Genomic DNA, 8619 nt, shown 5'->3' on the forward strand with positions numbered 1-8619 from the left:
GCTGCTGTTCTGCTGTAGGAATACAGAGGCTGCAGGACGGAAGCATGTGAGCTACATCTAGAGTACTGAGAACGGCAGGGGAATTCATTGGCAGATGATTATACAGATGTTTTGATGTGTTTTTAAGTCTTGAAAACTATAATAACACTGGATTTTTTTTTTTTTTTTATTGAATAGGTTGTTGGGGATAGCAGAAAAGAGATAATAGAAGAGTGACAGTATAACAGAAAATAGATTCATCACTGAAATCTCCCACACTCAGACATATTACACATTCAAATGACACATCTAAAATGCATAATCATTTGTTGTGCTTTTCAAAGTGATGCTTTTACCCTGTTCATCGCCGAGAAATCGCGCTCACAGTTGACACTAGAAACGGGGATAACTAGTCCTATGCCCGCAAGGAGGCTCAGGCAGGGGTAGGGCTCAGCCCATTCATCACATTCGCTTGCCAGCAGACTCATGATCTCATCCTGTTTGTTGTTCTTGAAACAAACATTTGGTTTACCATCATGGCATTGTTGTGTGTGTGTTGTGAACCATAGTTGATTGTAGTCATAATCAGCTTAATTCACCCACCTTGAATGTCCCAGTAAGGTGATTCTTGAAGGATAACCACTCCTGCAGGACGTCATTCCCATGTTGAGGGAGAAATTTCCTGGCAAGAGTCTGCAGATAAGAGACTATCGTATCATCTTGTAGAGCAGCTGATTGCGGTCCCAAGACACTAAAGGCCCCAAGGATGTCGAGATCATGGAACCTCCTGTCCAGGTGTATTTCCAGGCCCGTGATGTAAGGGTGAATGACCTAGACAGATCAATATATTTTTAGGAAGAGCCTACACCCCCTTTACTTCAGTCATTAAGGGCCAGGCCAGAGTTTGTTCAGGACTACAAATAATAATAATAATAATATAAATACACATTTTCTTTGAAGAGGAAGGGGGAAATTCATTCATTTTAAACTTAGGCATTTACCTCTCGCTGGAATCTGGCCCACTGCTCCTCCCTAGGCACTTCTTGGACATCTCGCCCTCTCCTTTTCCTCTCCTCCTCGTGCTGTATATTGAACGCTGAAAGTCCTTGGGGATCATCGAGGTCCTGATGGAGGCGAGAAAAGAATGATCCAGGGAGTGGAGTCTGTCCAGCCTCTTTGATGCTCCTCAGAGTCTGGATTGTGGCAGGAACCTACATTTAAAAAGGAATAGCTGCTGTTTTGTATTGGTCAGATATGCAAACAACCCTCATTTCAATGTATCAAATCAAACAGATTTTAATAAATAGAAGTGCACATTTAGTATACCTGCAGCTTGATGTGTAGAAAGTTGACCTGTGGCTTCTGAAAGATTGTGGACAGGCGTGTGAGATGGGGCAAAACATCAGCCTGAAGGTAAACCGCTGCCACAAATCTGTACGTAGCACAGAATGTGTAGAGTCCCTTTGCCCCTGGACATCTCCTCACTTCTGCCTCCTTTGCCAAGGCTCCAAGGACTGCACTCAGGTTCCTCTGTAGGGTCTCGATGGCCTTGTGCTGAGAGAGCCAGCGTGTGTCCTTCACTTCCTGGAAATGTTGCAATTAAAGACATAATTAGTTATGAATAGACAGACAATAACTACTGTAGTATCAGATTACTGTACATTATTAGACACAAGGATTAGTTATGAATAGACAGAAGATAACTACAATGGTATCAAATTACTATTACCTTCATTTTCAAGTCACTGACACCCAGGGTGGTGGATGCTGCCTTGAGTGTTGCGGTACGGTTGGCACTGTTTCGGAAGTAGAGATGGAAATCTTGAAGGTGGTCTCTGAAAGTGGCCATGTACCTGACATCATTCGATGAGTCCTTGCAGACAAGGGCCAATCTGTGAGCAGCACAAGCCACAGCCACAATCTTGGGGAAGCTGTCTGCAAGTTGCTTCGCAACCCCATTCAAACGCCCTGAATTTAAATTAAATGATTTAGTGACAAACATGGGATACAACAAACAATATAATCTCACATGGGCATAAAATAATTACCTGTCATAACGGCTGCCCCGTCTGTCCCGAGTCCATAAAGTTTCTCTGTTGGGAGGCCCTTCTTCAGCATGACATCCTTGATGGCGTTCACGACAGTGTTTGCTTTGCCATCGGCAATAGCGACCAGGTCCAGGAATTTATTTAACACATGTCCCTCCTTATCCAGGTATCTGAGAAAAAGCATAGGCAAGTATTTAGTATTCACAGTTCAGGACCCAGGATTAATGGGATTCTGACATCTAACCAAATAAATGTTCCCATTCCGGACATGCACATCAAGTTGCCTGATAATTGACACATCTGTGCTCTCATCGACTTCCAGGCTAATTGCCTGCGATGATTTCATCTCGATGAGAATGGGCTCCTCAACGACTTGTGCTAGGATCTCAAGCATCTCGTCGATGATACGATGAGACCTATAATTATTCCTCTGATCAATCTTGACATAGGGAAAAGGGAGGAAAATAAGGACTTTGTAATTTGGTAAACATTTTCATTAAGGGAGCAGGAGGCGGCCGCCGATTTATGGCAGAATGTTTAATTTCTCATTATATCTTGACAATAATCGATAGTAATCAAACAAATAAAGACGTTATAGAAATGAAAAACATCCGTAGTCTGCGGAAGGGGCAGGAGCGAAAACAAAACATCCAATCAATCGCATCACCAAGTTGATTGGAATGGCCTAGCTGTCTGTCAAACTGCCTAATGAACACGCATTGTTAACCTGTTAAGCCCGAGAGACCCCGGTACCGTGGCACTGCCGCAACATCTTGCAGGACACAGTGTCTGAGGGCATGTTCATTTAATAAAACTATGAATGTTTTATATCCATGTAACGGGAAGAAACTCATCTAACTGATCATTTTAATTTTTTTTTCAAAAGAAAACCCACAATGCTAACACTGAGCCTCTGAATTAGCAACGAGCGAAAAATGCTAACACCTTACTGCACTGAAAATCACTCACAAAACCTTATTATTTATCTTTTCACCACATCCAACACATCGTGAGGTGACACAGAATCGATTGACACCGACATTACCACTGAATTATACGTATTTGTGACGTTATAAGCAAAAACGGACATCAAAACAGGTGACGCTAGGTAGCTAAAAATGCTAACATTTTTACCTTGGCTCTGTAGTCTCTCCAAAGTGGTCTTCAATGGCATTACAACGATAAAAACGCTGCTGAAGTTAATCCATAGGTTAATCTAATGTGTCTGTGTCCCTTTGAAATGATTTCTGATAATCCATAAGCATTAAAACTGCTTTTCCGTTTCCAGATGTCAAAGCTAGAGATAGGTTCACTCTGATGGAAAATTACATGCACGAAGCCCCCACCTTTTCTCTTCACAACGTGTGTGTGTGGGGGACTCCCCCTTCGATTCTATTGGCTCTAACGGTCAGAAAGAGGTGTCAACCATCAAAATCGAGCAAGGGAAGCCAGAGATATGGAAAATCCACCCAAATGACCCCAGAAGTGGTTTCTTTTTGCTAAATCTCTCTAAAAACGTCAAATGTCACTTGTTTTGCATCAATCTTGATACAGGGTACTTATTATATGTTGTACTTTGGATTCCTAAAGCTTTTAGTCTACTAACCCATCATCCAAGGGTGGTTTTCACTATAAGTAAAAAATAATTTTTGGACGGACACTATAATTTACAGTTTTTTACTATGTAAAATCTGAATTTTCTTTAAAATAAAAAACATCTATATTGATTCTGACTTGTCTACATCCAACTCACAGGTTTATCATTACTTTGAGAACAAATATTATTAATTTAACCCTTTTAGAAGGGAAGATATGGTCATTTGTTCTGGGAATGTCATTTTCGAGCCTGAGACCTGAAAAACAGGCTCAGGGCTTAACAGGTTAATGGGCTTTGGAGGCATTCTGATTTTAAATAAAGTCTAAGTTCAGCCAAAAATCAAATCTCCTGCTCCTTTAAAGGGGACCTATCATGGAAAATGCACTTTTGTACGTCTTTTATACATGAATATGTGTCCCTGGTGTTCCAGGGAACTCACCAAGTGTCAGAAAACACAACCCTCTCTATTTTCCTCCATACCCAAATCTCTAAAAAAGGGGCTGCAACGGATCTGATAAAAACTGATCCAGATTTGAACACTGTCCTGACGTCAGGACAGTGGCGCTACGGCTATTGGGCCAACTCCACCAATCAGGAGGAGACAGCCACGGCCATTGCCGTTCGAAAGCGCTGGAGACGCTGTAGTACATATGCCAGGCCAGTAGATGGTGCTGTTCTCACTGAATCTGCCCTTGCAGAGCAGAGCAAAAAAAAAGTGCAAATTGAGCGAAATGAGGCATGGCTAAAATGCATGATCTGTTTGGTATTTTGAAAAGAAAAAAGTATAAATATGCCTTATATAGGTATGGTCCTACACTATATTATTCAAATATAGCATGATAGGTCCACTTTAATGTAAAGATTGAATTTAATCTTAAATAATGGCTAGGTGACCTTTACCTTTAATTTCCTGAAATAGTCACACCCTAGAAGCTCAGCCAGGCTCAAAAGCTTGGGGTAGTTTGTGTGGAGGGCCAGTTCATTCTTTATGAGCCAGTAAAGAAACTTGAACCCACCAATGATTGCCTCATGCTCCAAAACAATAGTGGGCTCAAAGGAGTTCATCACTGAGATGCCTGTAAATTACAAAATATTAAAATAATTAGAAAAGTATTACTCAAGTTATATTATTATATACCTGCTGTTGAAATTGGAACATACCAGATGCAAGAGATGCCTGACATCTGATGCTGTCCTGATGGTGCTCTGTAGCAATGTGCCGGTCCAAGTAATCTTTTCTAAACGTCACAGCTCCAACCTCAACAAAAGGCCTCTTTCCCCCGCCACGTCCTTTCTTAATTGCAGGCTTGTGGTGCCTGCACAGTCGACAGAACATCCCTAAAAAGTAGAGCAATAATTTATCATACTTGCTAAATAGCCACACATATACCTGATCATTTATTATTTGTTGATATGTATATATTTTTAATCTTTAAATAATATAGGCAAGAAGAAGACAAGAAAGAAAACGAGAAATAAAAACTTGTCTGATTATTTATTCATGAATCATAGCACAAATTATGCAGATATTAAATTTACCATGCTGTGTGTGGTATAGCCATTGCTTAAATGGAGGCATATTCAACCACTCTGGATCAAATCCAGTGCGTCTATGCTTGCTGCTTGCTGATGTCTTGTCTGCAAGGCACACAATTACAGAAATGAGGCACAGAAGAATAGAAATGATGCCTCAGAAATCTGGTTTTCTGACCACCTGACCTGCTTCTATATCTCTCTATGTTTGCTGTCAATCTCACCTGCTGCTTCTGAGCTAGCTGGCTGGAAATATTTCAAACAAATTAATTGGATAGCTAATCACACTGGTCGGACTGTTCAGCTTTCCCGCGTGTGTCCCACCAACGTGTGTTTCTATCTTGCTAATACCTCTGTTCCAGGCTGTCTTTGCTCCTCTTCAGGATGAGCCCGTTTCTGCCTCTGAAAATATGTTTCTATATTCATCTGGATTGAGGGAGCAAACATCATTCAGCGTCAGAGTTAAATAATTAAATGCAGTCGGTAGTTGACTAACGTTAGGAGCGCTATAATGTTACACAGCGTGCTAACCTCGACAACCCAGCTAGCTACTAGCTAGCTAGGCTCCTTTCATGCTTGCTAGCTAATAACTTATTTGAAGAGCTGGGTCTCCACGATTTACAGCTTGATACGAACAGAGAGACTAACTTATCAGAGTTAACTTGAATACATCCATTTTGGACAAATGTATGCATATACCCAGGGGTGCACATAACTGGTACGCAGGTACGCATGCGCGGCAACAATCTGAAATGCGTACCGTCACATGTGTCACAAAGCGCATTTGCGTACCGACGTACATGTGAAGCTTTTCCAGAAGGCGGTTAGAGCCCCGGACGACAGAGTCGGTCTCCGTGTGCACAGACAGGGCTGCTGTTAACGTCGGTCTGTACAGCAGCCCTGCGCTAAAACAGCTGATCACAACGTGCACACTCTGTAGCTCCGAAGCTCTGTACTCCACTACCACCCCCCCCCCCCTCCCCGTTGACAATCGCCCAGAAGTTGGAGTACCAAACACTGACTCCAGGTACTCATCTGAGTACCTCACTGAGAAAGTTGTGTGCACCCCTGCATATACCAACCATTCGTGAAGTGATTCTCCGGCACGCAGCATCTGGTTTCCAACTTCAGAAATGTCTTGCAGAGAGGAGGGGGCGGGGCTCAAGGGCCGTTGAGAGCAAAGAGCGCGCAAAGAGGGGCTGAGCGGGTAACTGCGCTCTACAATGAAATATGTATTTTATTCCAATTTTTTTTTTTTTTTTTATGAAATCTTTTATTTTTTTTGGAAAAATGTTTTTTTTTACATTTTTTTTTACGAGATCTATTTGTGGCGGACGATATTTAATTGTGGCTGCCCGCCACAAATAAATCAATATATGGGAAACACTGGGGGGTGTTGTAAAAAGTGTGGGTGAAATAACCAAGAAAAAAACATATTACCTGGACGTCCACTACAAAATAGAAAAAAAGATAACCATAAATAAACAGCTTGCAGAAAACATTTCACGTGTACCTCTGTATTACACCACTCAAACTGCACAGGCATTATAGGTGTATAAAAACGTTCATTTATTAACTCACTCGCTAACAGACACAGGGTGTTTCTCAATCGCGAGTACGCTTGCTTGGTAGCACAAGTCTTCCGAGCGTCTTGCTTCAGAAGCGAGGCAAGAATACTTCCTGGCATTCGGAAAACGAAGAGTGGAACAGGCTAGCAAGTGTGCAGGTGTGCGTCATATGAGAGGCCCCGCCTTACATTTTCCGCCACAGATTTGGGGAAATGGGTCCGTGCGCAAAGCATTGTGGGGAGTTTAAGACCGCGGAGTCTACACATGTGCAGCCTCGAAATTTCTCCTAACGAAGTAAGGAGCCACTAAGTCTCATACAGAGGAGGTCAGGTAGGATGGATGTGTGTGTGTGTGTCGGTGTGTGTGTGTGTCGGTGTGTTGGTAAACTTCCCAATCTTTACTTTAGAGTTCAGTGTGTGTACTGCATGCTTTATATTTCTGTGGCATAACCAACAATCTAATGTAGTGTTTTCTGTTCTGTTTTCTAGTCTGTACATTTCCATGATTGCAACTTGTTCCTTATGTTCAGTTTTAAGCATGTGCATAAGATGGAAATCTATACAGAAAATCAGCAATGGCTTTTCATAAAACACAGGGTCTGACCTGATTGTAACATTGTGTTTTGTCTGAGAGTCCATTCACGTCTTTATATCTCCTTCTCTGCTCCAAAAGTATACATTTGATTGTGACCTTCAACTATTTGGACTTTTTCAAATATGGTAAAGTGCAGTGTGTTTGTTGGTTTTACAATAGTTTGAAAAAAGGACATATGTCATAGGTTTATTGTTGTAACTTTAAAGCTAAAAAAAGCTATTGTTCTCCAGAAATATCTCAATTTGCAGAATGAACAAGAGAGTTTGCTGATACAGGGAAAAGCAGTAATATGAGTTTCTAGACAAATTAAGCTTTGACAATAGTGCTGGTTTTCATCTTCAAAACGAAAAGTGAAATCAACATCTCTGTTCTGCAAATTAATTTATAAATCAGAGAGAGGCATTTAGGTATGTAATCATCCCTGAAAGTCAACAACACAAAGCTTAAATTAGACTAGAAAATGCATTTCCTGCAGAAAATGCGTGCGAATGCTGTAAACTGTGAACATGTGTGGCTGAATTTAGCTGAAAATGCAGAAAAAGCTGAATATGTTATTAGCTGAATGGTAGCTGCTTTTAGCTACAAAAATGCAGAAAAAGCTTAATATTTAAAAGAAAAGGTTTAAAAAAACATGTATAGCCTTGATGTCCTGAAATAGCTGAATAATGTAATAGTTGAATGGTTTCTGCAGCTGAAAATAGGCTGAAGGAGTTAAATATCAGATGTAAGTAGTAGTGAATGAATTTGTATTAAGATGAGAAAAGAAAGTAAAAATGCTTGGGAAAGCAGCAGAATATTTGAACTACAAACTTTTGAACTAACTTGATGGTGAATTATCTGTCGCCATGGCAACAGCATTTGATATAGATGTGTTGATGGCTGCATCGTTACCAAACCTGTGAGGTTTTGGGCCATTTCGAGCATTTTCACTGAAGTTATGAGAAAACCGTGTTTCATGGTGAGCATTGTGTTGCCATGGCAACGGCATTTGAAGAAATCTCAAAACTGTCCTGTAGATGTCTTCACGGCTGGACTGTTAGCACACATGTGAAGTTTGAGCACTTTTTGAACATTTTCATAGGAGTTATACATTACATTAGGAGGTTACATTACTCTCTCTCTTCTCTTGATCGCCCTCTCTCTTCTCTTGATCGCCCTCTCTCTCTTCTCTTGATCGCCCTCTCTCTTCTCTTGATCGCCCTCTCTCTCTCCTCTTGATCGCCCCTCTCTCTCTTCTCTTGATCGCCCTCTCTCTCTTCTCTTGATCGCCCTCTCTCTCTTCTCTCGATCACCCTCTCAC

The sequence above is a fragment of the Trematomus bernacchii genome, unplaced genomic scaffold (assembly GCF_902827165.1).
Source record: "Trematomus bernacchii unplaced genomic scaffold, fTreBer1.1, whole genome shotgun sequence".
Taxonomy (NCBI): domain Eukaryota; kingdom Metazoa; phylum Chordata; class Actinopteri; order Perciformes; family Nototheniidae; genus Trematomus; species Trematomus bernacchii.